Here is an 11,989-nt window from a genome sequence, read left to right as displayed (position 1 = left end):
CCCTCAAAAGATGAGACCCCACCCAGTGAATTCCATCTGGTAGAATTTCTCTAGTGTTTGAAGAGGATTATTTTTAAAATATTTTTATTCAATACTTTTTTAAACAATTCTGTGGTAGGCAGAATAACAGCCCTCCAAAGATACCTGAGTCCTGATTCCCAGAATTTGTGAAAATGTTACCTTACATGGAAAAAAGGACTTTGTAAATGTGAGTGAAATTGAGACCTTGAAATATGAAGGTAATCCTGGGTTACCTGAGTGAACCCAATTTGATCACACGAGTCTTTAACCTTTCCACGTTGAGGTCAGCATGGACGGATATGTAACTATTGGTGAATGGTCAGAGAGGTACATAACTTTGTTTTGAAGATGAGCGGAGGAGACCCATGAGCCAAAGAATTTGAGAAGTCTCTAGAAGCTGAAAACTGCAAGGAAAGGGATTTTCCCCTAGAGCCTCTAAGGACTAAGGTCTTGCTAACACCTTGATTTTAGTCAGTGTGTTTAAGATTTTAGTCACTGTATTTAAATTCTGACCTATAGAAATGTAAGGTAATGAACATGTTGCTTTAAGTTACTAGGCGTGTGGTAATTTGTTACATACTGCAGCAACAAAAACATCAGGCAAAACTTCTTGGTGTATATGCTCTCTACCATTTAGTAGCTCTCATTTTTTTTTTTTTTTTTTTTTTTTTGATTCAGCAAGAAAAGCAGTGAGTAGTGGGCAACACAGTCCAGGTCAGTAAAAAATGCTAAAACCTGAAGTAGGAATCTCTGTTTTCACAGTAATTATACAGACATCAGTTTCTTTGGGTGAAATGATGGAGTTGCTACTCCTAAGAGACCTGCATATTTTAAGAGTAGACTTCTGGGAAGGCCCACCTAACAATCATGGTGTACTGATGGAGTACAGTCTTCCCAATTTAATGACAAAATGAAATAAGCTTCTATGGAAACATGAGTTCAACGGTAGAGCCACAAATCAGAAAATGAGCTGGACTGGACATGGAGTAGGAATAGGGTCAAGAGGGGTGAAAAGTTTAGTTCAGGATATGGCTGAGTGGGAAAAAGAATAAATGTCCAAATACTGTTGTCTGAAAAACACCTAGCTGGAGATAAAGGACTCTTGAGCTTGTTCAGGGTGGCACTGTGGCACTTGTGAGGCACACATTGAGGCATTGCAATGAGAAGACATCATTTTTTTTTTTTTGCACCTTTAATCTGCTGACAGATGAAAAGTCCATTACTGCTCGTTAACAGACTATTTGTGCTATAAATTTTCAGTTATAACAAATATTAAAAGCCTCCGGTTCAGATAACCAGGCAAAAGTAGTTCATGTCTAATTACTTGTTATTTGTCTCTATACCAGATTTCCTAGACTTAGGAAAAAAGAAAAAAGTATGTAAAATACCTCACATTGTTTCAAAAATTGATTACATTTTGAGATGTTAATATTGAATTTGAATTCAAATATATATAAACCTGAGGGAGGGGTTCTTATTTATATCTTCATTCTTATTTTTAGATTATCCTCCTATTTTAGACAATGACTATGGAGAATGAAATAAATTACACTTTTGAGAAAATATTAGGTGGAAGCCCCCCAAATTTGCAAGCTGGGATATCCAGAAATTAAGATGTTAGGAAAGAGACTTCTATTTCTCAGAGTCTAGTATATAATTGATGGGTCATATTGAGACTTGATTAGCAAAATGGTAATATGTTAATTTCCCTACTTAATGTTATATAACAAAGCCAAGTCTGTGTGTGTGTATGTATGTGTGTGTGTGTATAATTCCTTCTTAGAGTTTATTGTCTCTATTTTATAACTGTTTGTTTATTTATTTATTTATTTATTTATTATTTATTTATTTATTTCTGGACCTCATTTTCTATTATGTATCATAAGAACCTCATAACTCATGTCCATGAATATATTCAAATTCTTATCAATCTATTCTGTATATAAATCCCGGAATAATCTTTCTAAATTAAAAATGTATCATGTTATCCTCTGGATTAAAATGTTTGGAAACATTTTCTTTACCACAAGACAAATTCCTCATTTATAACTAAAATGCAATTCTAGCTTAATCACCAGTGCTTCTCAGTACTCCATATTACACTATTAGAACTTCCCCCTAAAATGCCTTCTCTCCATATATTCATCCATTTCCACTTGCCTGGGATACAATGCAGGGAAGAGTTCTTAGTAAATAAAATCAAATTAAAGTGGTCTTAGCAATTTGTATCCAGGCAAACAGACCAAACTAACTCCTGCAAAGGAAAATCTCAATAAGAATAGTTTTTAATAAATGGAATGTATAGAATATATGAATTATTATGGTTTAAGATACCATGCACAAAAGTTTTCTCTAGAAAAAAAAATAATTTCTATAGTTCTTGTATATATCAGGGCTGCTTACAGGCAAGATGATGACATCCTGATCTTATGGGGGTGATTTCAACACAAATGCAGCTTTATTGTGATGTTAAATTTTTTAATTTCCTCATCTCTGGACTTTTCTTTCATACTAATGGATTTGTTGAACTTTATTTTGCTAACATTTGTTATTTCCTTAACATTTTTAAACTTTTTATGTGCTTTGATTTTAACTCTAGTCTTAACCAAATTCGGAAATTGTTTTAATTTCCAAAATTTATTCAACATGTAGTTATGGCTTTGTGCTCATTTTTGTCCATCTTTATAATGTATGCGTTTATAATGGAATATATGTTTATTATGTCATTAATTATTCTTCTCACTTGTATCAAAATTATTGCGACAAAATGTAAATTATTCATATATTTCAAATTATTAAGCCTCTTGTTATGTTATAATCAACTTTAATTCACACCATGTTTCACTTAATTTGTTCACTAATTTAATATAAAATCAAGATGTCTCCAAAAATTGTACTTTATCTTTGATCATTTATCTGGATGATTAACTACTTTTTCATCCTATGTCTTATATTACCACATACTGCTTTTCTGTAAATCTAGAAATGTCATGAAATTTACCATTGAGGATTTTCTCCTCGCAACTTGATTGTGAGATCCATAAAGTAAACAAAACACAAGTCATATTTTCTATTTTGCAATCTGCAATGTATATATAGTATGTTACCCTTTACTTAGAGATCAAAGATTTTTAGATTATATTTCAACAGAATTTACTAAGTCTATATATTAGCTCACTTTTTAGTCTAGGTATTTTCTATTTACAGAGTTCATAAACTTTTGATTTAGAAGAACAGCAATACTTCTTTTAAAACAAATTATCTAAGATCCAGTATTTGAGTTCTGAACTGTATAATCAACACATATAAAAAGAAACAATGAATTCTTCCTCAAGTCTAAGATGATCTATAAGGAACATAATAGAGACCCTAGAAATAAACCCACACATGTAGAGTCAACCAGTCTCTGACAAAGGTGACTAGACCATACACAATGGGGATGGGATATTGTCTTCAATAAAAGGAGATAGGAAAACTGGATAGCCATATGCAGAAGAATGAAATTGGATCTCTGTCTCATACCACTTAAAAATTAACTTGAAATGAATTAAAGACTTCAATTTAAGACATGAAACCCTAAAACTCCTAGAGGAAGTAGGGAAAGGATACTTGACATTGGTCTTCTCAATGATTTTTTGGATATCATACCAAAAGCGAAGGCAACAAAAGCAAAAATAAATTTGAGATTACATCAAATTAAAAAAGCTATGTAGTAAAGAAAACTATCAACAGAATGAAAAGACATTCTATGGAATGGGAGAAGTTATTTGCAAACCATATATCTAATATGGGATTGATATCCAGAATATAGAAGGAATTCCTACAACTCAATAGGAAAAAGAAAATCAAAAATGGGTAAAGGACTTGAATAGACATTTTTCCAAAGAAGATATAAAAACGGCCAAAACCGACACAAAAAGATGTTCACTACCACTAATCATCAAAAATGCAAATGGAAACCACAGTGTGATTTGGGCTTACCAATTAGGGTGGCTATTACCAAAAGACAAGGGATCTATTTTGGTAAGGATGTGGAGAAGACAGAACACTTGTACATTGTTGGTGGATATGTAAGTTAGTACAGCCATTGTTCAAAACAGTATGGAGTTTCCTCTAACAATAAAAAATAAAACTATCATGTGATCCAGCAATCCTGCTTTTGGATATATATCTGAAGGAGGCAAAATCAGTAACTTGTATAGGTATCTGCACTCCCATGTTCATTGTAGCTTCTTAACAATAGCCAAGATACAGAAATTGTCTAAGTGTCCATCTGTGGTTGAATGGATAGAGACTATATATATTAAATTATTATATATAATATTTCATATGTATATAACAAACTATTATTCAGACATAAGAAAAAGAAGGACAGAGAAATGCAAATATTGTATAATATCACTTGTATGTGGAATACAAAAAATTAAATTAGTAAAAACAGAAAGTGAAATGGTGGTTGCCAGAGGCTGGAGGAGTGGAGGAAATGGGGAGAGATTGGTCAAAGAGCACAAATTTTCAGTTATAAGATGAAGAAATTCTGAGGATCTAAAGTACAAAATGGTGGCTATAGTTAATAATACTTTATTGTATACTCAAAGTTTGCTAAGAGTAAATGTTAAGCATTCTCAGCCAACAGAAGAGAAAGGCAACTATGTGAAGCAATTAATGTGTTAATTAACTTGGTGATGATAATTATTTCACGATGTATATGTATATCTAATCATCACATTATATACTTTAATACATGCCATTTTATTTGTTAATTATGCTTCGATACAATATTTTAAAATATATTAAATGTCAATTCAAATAATTCAAAATTATGGAACAACACTTTTTTTTTCATTTTTTTTCAAATTTCTTTTTAAATTATTTTAAGCTCTGGTATTATCTGGAAAAGAAAAGTATTTTCCTTAATAAGTCTTATGGGATGCCCAAGAAACAGAATCTATTATTTTAGGTAAAATTCTTAGCTAACATTCAGAATGGATTGTTAAATAAAATTCATACAAAATAAATACCTTAATATCATCAAAATCAAGGGTTGTAATAATTTGAAGATTAAAGACAGTCATGAGGCACAGAAGAAATAGAAAAAGGTCAGCATATTGAGAGTAGCTCCTTTTCTTTTCATACTAGCTATGTACTTCTTGCCCAGAATGATGCATGAGATCCCCAAGTGAGAGTCTATAGGGTCATGTCACACAGCAGAGAGGGTTTAAGTTTTGAAATATCTCCATTTCGTACCTCAGAGAGTTCTAAAACTTACCCTGTCTCCTAAATCCATAGATCCTGGCCATCAACCATAGGAATATTTGGCCAGGTGTATCTTGCTAATAACATTCTGTAGGTTAGAACTTTTGCAAATATTAGTTGAATCATCCAGAGTTCCACTTGGCAAAGACATACAGAATATGTAGCCAATACTTTCTCTTCTATTCTTAGGTGTGTGTCCCAGGAAGGGAGTAAATGAGGTGCTGATCAGCTGCTTTCATTCCTTCCCCCCAGGTTCATTTGGTAATCAAATCATCAAACTTGAAAAGACCCCATCATGGAATAATCTATTGTAGAGTTTGCTAACTTGAAGGTAAAAAAGCATCTAGCTTTAAGTTTATAATAAATCTAACTTACTAATAACCCTCTTACTACTCTCTATCTTTCATTTAGAAAATAAAAATAAATAGATAGGCAACCTAAAAAAATAAATTGAAAACAGCTGAAGAAAAAATTAAAACACAGAAAAAAATAATAAATACACATGGCTCTGGTAGTCAACCAGAGCATAATGAAAAAATTATGTTGATGATAAGCAAAGATATTGACAGTTTGACTGCTTTAACTGGAGTACATGGTATGCTAAGAACATTATTAAAGAGAAAAGTCATGTGGAAGGAATTTCCTCTCTCCTTATAAGCCAAAAGGAAAGAAGGAAGGAAGGAAGGAAGGAAGGAAGGAAGGAAGGAAGGGAGGGAGGGAACTGCTTTTCATCTTTAAATCCCAGAAATTTGTGTTGGAGGAGTCAATCAATCAGATCTGTTTGAAATTTGCCAAGGATTTTAATATTACTTTTTCCAATTTTATCATTCTCATCTATAGTAGTAATTGAGGTCTTGTTTTTTTTTTAACATAACCAACTAAAGGGAAATATGTAGCATTTCTGTTTTATATAACATCTTTTATATATATACATATAACATCTGTGAAATTCAGTCTTTCTGTGATAATTATTTGTCTTTTGACCTTAGCAACTATACAGCTGAGCAGTTAAGGAACACTATAAGATACAATAGTTTTGTTAACTTCTTTTCTGTTTACCTTAAAAGGACATGTTCTAAAATTTTTAAAAAAAATTTTAATGTTTATTTTTGAGAGAGAGAGAGAGAGAGAGAGCATGAGAAGAGAATGGGCAGAGAGAGAGGGAGACACAGAATCCAAAGCAGGTTCCAGGCTCTGAGCTGTCAGTACAGAGCCAACATGTGGCTCAAACTCACGAACTGTGAGATCATGACCTGAGCCAAAGTCAGATGCTTAACGGACTGAGCCACCCAGGCACCCCATGACATGCTCTAAATTCTAATGTATCTTTTTAGCTTAACTGTGAAATAAATTTGATGAATACTACTATGTCTACTAAAATTTGATGTAAGTAGTGTGTTTCACTCCCAGGAAAGTAAGATTATAGTATCATTGATGATAATCTTGATACTATAAAATTATAGTATCTTGATGATAATCTTCATAATTATATCAATTTATGCCATGATTTTCATTTTATTATAAAATTAGCTTTTACTACAGGTAAGAGTAAAGATAATACACAAAAGAGTGGTGTATTCTCTTGATGGAGAAATATATTTTTGTGATATAATTCAGTTACTTTTTTGGTTTTTTGCCTCCAAGTTTTTTCCCCTGTTTTAAATTTATATTTTAGTTAATATACAGTGCAATACTGGTTTCAGAAGTAGAATCCAGTGATTCATCATGACACCCAGTGCTCATCACAAGTTCTCTTCTTAATACCCATCATCCATATGGCCCATCTCCTCCCACCTCCCTTCATCAACTCTCAATTTGTTCTCTATCATTAAGAGTCTTTTGTGATTTGTTTCTCTTTCTTCTCTGACCCCCACCTCATATATTAATCTGTTTTGTTTCTTAAATTCCACATATGAGTGAAATCATATTATATCTGTCTATCTCTGATTGACTTATTTCACTTAGCATAATACATTCTAGCCCCATCCATGTCATTGCAAATGGCAAGATTTCATTTTTTGATGGCTGAGTGATATTCCATTGTGTGTGTGTGTGTGTGTGTGTGTGTGTGTGTGTGTATCTATAAACACACCACATCTTCTTTATCCATTCATCAGTAGATGGACATTTGGGATCTCTGCATACTTTGGCTATTGTTCATAATGCCACTATAAACATTGGAGTGCATGTACCCCTTCGAATCTGTATTTTTTTATCCTTTGGGTAAATACCTAGTAGTGCAATTGCTGGATCATAGTAGTTCTATTTTTAGTTTTTGAGGAAGCTCCATACTGTTTCCCAGAATGGCTGCACCGCTTTGCATTCCCACCAACAGTGTACAAAGATTCTCCTTTCTCTGTATCTTTGCCAACACCTATTGTTTCCTGTGTTGTTAATTATAGTCATTCTGACAGGTGTGAGGTGGTATCTCATCATGGTTTTGATTTCTATTTCCATGATGATAAGTGATGTTGAGCATCTTTTTATGTGTTGTTAGCCACCTGGATATCTTCTTCGGAAAAGTGTCTATTCATGTCTTCTGCCCATTTCTTTACTGGATTATTTGGTTTTGGGGTGTTGAGTTAGAGAAGTACTTTATAGAATTTAGATACTAACCCTTTATCAGAAATGTCATTTGTAAATATCTTCTCCCATTCTATAGGCTACCTTTTAGTTTTGTTGATTGTTTGCCTCGCTGAGCAGAAGTTTTCATCTTGATGAAGTCCCAGTAGCTCATGTTCACTTTTATTTACCTTGCCTTTGCTGATGAAGAGTTGCTCTGGCTGAGGTCAAGAGGTTGCTGCCTATGTTCTTCTCTAGGATTTTGATGGTTTCTTGTCTCACGTTTAGGCCTTTCATGCATTTTGAATTTATTTTTGTGTATGGTGTGAGAAAGGGGTCCAATTTCATTCTTCTGCATGTTGCCATTCAGTTTCCCAACACCATTTGTTGAAGAGACTGTCTTTTGTCCCTTGAATATTTTTTCCTGCTTTGTTGAAGATGAGTTGACCATATGGTTGTAGGTCCATTTCTGGGTTCTCTATTATGTTGCATTGATTATATTTGAGTCTTTATTGATTTGTAAAAAGACATGCCGATTTTTCTTCTAATATGGCATATTATTATTATTACTATTTCTAGTGAGTCTTTCCTTCCTTCCATATAGTATGGAATAAAAATCTAAATGTTCTTGAGGGTTTTTCAGCTTACCCATCTTAACTAATGATAAAATTGGAAATTGTTTAGTTCTATTGTGTAGTAGGTGCTGCAGTAATTTCTTCATTTATTTACCTCTTTACAGTACCAGAGTTTTTCAAACTAGAGTACCATTTGTGTTTTCTTACAGGAAATAATTGTGGATATGTGTGATACTAAAAACATTTTATTAAGATGATATTTTTATAAATAGCATGTCAAACTACAACTCTTTGTGGTAATTCTTCTTTTATAGTTATAAAAATAAGAATAAATACAAATTATTTCAAGTACCAAAAAGCAAATTAGTAAGAATAATAAAGTTCTATATTTATTCTTCCCTTACAAGAGTTCAAATGATTCCAAGTTGTAATTTTAGTTATGCCACTTAGAAACATTATGGCTTTGAGGAATTTCCTTAACCACCTGGACGTTCAATTTCTTTACACATAAAGGGTGATAGTAATACCTACTTGTTATGATTATTTTGAAAACTAAAATGGCTAACAATTATATTGTACTTAATAAGGTTATCCATTACCCAGAGACTGGTATTCATTAAAAGAGTGTGATTTTTATTATTAGAAAAGAAATTTTATTTGGTCTCCTGAGACAAATTAGCATTTAGTCTTTTCTTTGGTTAATGGGAAAGGGTAGATCAAAGTGGGGAAGAAAAGACCTACTTTATCACATTTACAGCATTTATACAAAAAGTTTTGTGGAATTAGTTGTTTAGACCTGGGGAGTAATTTTCCATGGAAACAAAGCTATAAATGGTAGCTAGGTCCTCAGAAAAACCCACAGAACTCTATTTAGGCCATCATGTAGTTGAAATAATGTGTAATTGCAATGGAAAATAGTAAGGAAATAATACTGTTGTAATACTACCAATTAAACAAAACAGAAAAAAAAGAATACAAATTAATTCTTTATTGAATTATTGGGCTGACTGAAAAACATTTAATTAAAAGATGAAGGATTTATCACCCAAGATTCTGTAGAAATTCTAAAGGTCACTTTATGGCACTTTCAGAGGCTTTAGGGAATGATTACACTACTCATTAAAACTAATCTGACTTCATTTTGTTTTCTTTTATCTTTCTTTTTTCCATTTCAAATACAATGAAGAGATAATTATGAGGAAAAAAGAAAGTGAATATAGAGAAACTATTCTTCTGATATTGGAAGAGAAAAGGACTTCAGAATGGGAGAGAGAGGAAAAGGAGGTTATTGAAGAGGGCAGTGGGAGTTTTTTGAGAAAGGAAAGGGAAGAGAGGATAAGAATGAATGGAAGAAAGGTACAAAGGAATAGTGGAAAAGGAAGAGAGAGGATTGGAATTTGTTAGAGTATATGCAATGTGACACATGGGAAACGTTTTTTAAAAAAAGATTTAATCCATAGCATAAAGATTGTATTGCAGTATGAATCAGCCTACTGCAAGGGTGAAGTTACATTAATATCTTAAAATTTCTAAAAAAAAAGTATAGTAATTTTGCATTCTACAAGAAAAAAAGATAAACACACTGGAAATCAATGACTTAGCTCAAATCCATCAAAGAACTGAGATCATGAAGCAAACTCCCACCCAGAAATCTGAAATACAGAAGTGTAGTGAGATTCATAGTTCAGGGCAGCTTACTATATACTGATAGGAACAATTAACAAGGCAATTTTGACAAACTTCTGGAGACAGAGTAAGAATCCCTAAAAGGCCCAGTTTTCGGGGCCCCCTTTAATTTTGTGGGTTTACCTACAGGAAAATCATTGGGTTCTCAATATGATTATCCTAGAAAAATCCCCTCATGTTTCCTGTTTTGGATAGATGGGATATAAACATTTAAAAATATAGCCAAAGAATTCTATACAACAAATGCTTGTTCTAAAAGGAAAACTAATTTACTAGAGTCTTATTAACTTGGAAAAAGAATATTAGCCAACTTCAGCCTTTCTAGCTTTCCCATCTCACCTAAGAAAAGCACAGTCCTAAGAAACACTTCTGATTATAACGGGCATATACTTAGACTCACTAAGAGACTGAGATTTAATTATAAGCTTGCAGAACACTTTCTCTACCCCACACCTTACATCAACAGGGATCCAGTATAATAATAGAAGATTATAATGAGCTGCAAGAGTGAAGAAAAGGTTTTTAGAGACACCCACAAACAACAAGGGAAAAAAAAATGTCCAAGGACAGTATAGAAAACAGGCCTCTGATACCTGTAGCTATAGCAAATATTAAACACAACCAAGCGCCTGTGTAGATTACCATTAAAACTTAGCTAAAACCCCATTTACCTTTCTTTTTCCTACCCAATACATTATGTGTGGTTTTTGACAAAAAATATAAAATAAATAAAAAATACAAGGCATGAGAAAAAATAATCAAAAACAAAGTTTGAAGAGACAAACCAAGGATCAGAACCAGACTCAGTTATGACACAGATTTTAGAATCACCAATAAATAGGGATTTTAAATTAAATATAATTGATATGTTAAGAGCTATAATGGAAAAAAAACCATGCAAATACAGAAGAGTAATGTAAGCAGAGAAAGGGGAATTCTAGGATAAAATTAAAAGAAATCATTAGAAATCAACAACACTGTAACAAAATGAAAAATGCCTTTAGTAGTCTCATCAGTAGGCTGGACAGGATAGAGAAAGAATCTGAGATCTTGAAGCTAGGTGAATGGGATTTTCCAAACTAAAATCAAAGAGAAAATAGAATGAATTAAAAAGAAAAAAAATTCAAGACTTATGTAGCAATAACAAAGAGTGTGACACAGACACATATTTGTAGTTAGAATACCAGAAAGAAAAGAGAAAGAAGAAATATTTGAATAAATAATGACTGAGAATTTCCCAAAGTTAATGACAGACACCAAACTGGAAACACAGGAAGCTCAGAAAACAGCACATAGGATAAATACCAAACAATCTACATCTGGGCATGTCATACCCAAATTTTGGAAAAAGAAAAAGAAAATTGTAAAAGAAGTCATGGTAAAAACAAAACAAAAATGCCTTATCTACTGAAGAACAAGGGTAAGTATTACATCTGACTTTTCCTCATGAATCATACAAAAAAGAACAGAATGGAGTGAAATATTTAAACTTCAGGGGGAAAAAAACCCCACCAATCTACTATTCTGTATACAGCAAAAGTATTCCTCAAAAGTAAAGGAGTCAAAGACATTCTTGGGAAATAATTGAGGAAATTTGCCACCAGTATACCTGCCTTGAAAGAAATATCGAAAATTCCTCAGAGAGAAAGAAAGGATATGGGTCAGAGCCTCAGATAAACATAAAGATAGGGAGACAATGTTAGAGACAGAAGTTTAAAAATTACTTACACTTCCCATGATGTATTATTTGAAAGCAGATTTATATTAGCTGAAAATGTATATTAGGTATATTGCAATCACTAGGACAATCAGTAAAAGATAAAATAAAAGGAGTTTAATTGATATGCTAAGGATAGAGAGAAAATGGAATCATATAAAATGTTCATTTA

The 11,989-nt window shown here is 32.5% G+C and overlaps 1 long non-coding RNA gene across 1 annotated transcript in view; it reads left to right on the top strand.

Moving 5' to 3' along the window:
- Positions 1-5,553: 5,553 nt before the first annotated feature.
- The window catches only part of LOC122240117, an 80,445-nt gene continuing 74,009 nt past the window's right edge, over positions 5,554-11,989 (top strand). Inside the window, exon 1 of the long non-coding RNA XR_006219456.1 lies at positions 5,554-5,608. This is a non-coding gene — a long non-coding RNA (uncharacterized LOC122240117). The remainder of the gene's footprint in view (positions 5,609-11,989) is intronic.

Source organism: Panthera tigris, chromosome B4 (assembly GCF_018350195.1).
Source record: "Panthera tigris isolate Pti1 chromosome B4, P.tigris_Pti1_mat1.1, whole genome shotgun sequence".
Taxonomy (NCBI): Eukaryota; Metazoa; Chordata; class Mammalia; order Carnivora; family Felidae; genus Panthera; species Panthera tigris.
Note: the sequence above shows the minus strand (reverse complement) of the source record. Positions and strands in the feature narration are given on the sequence as shown.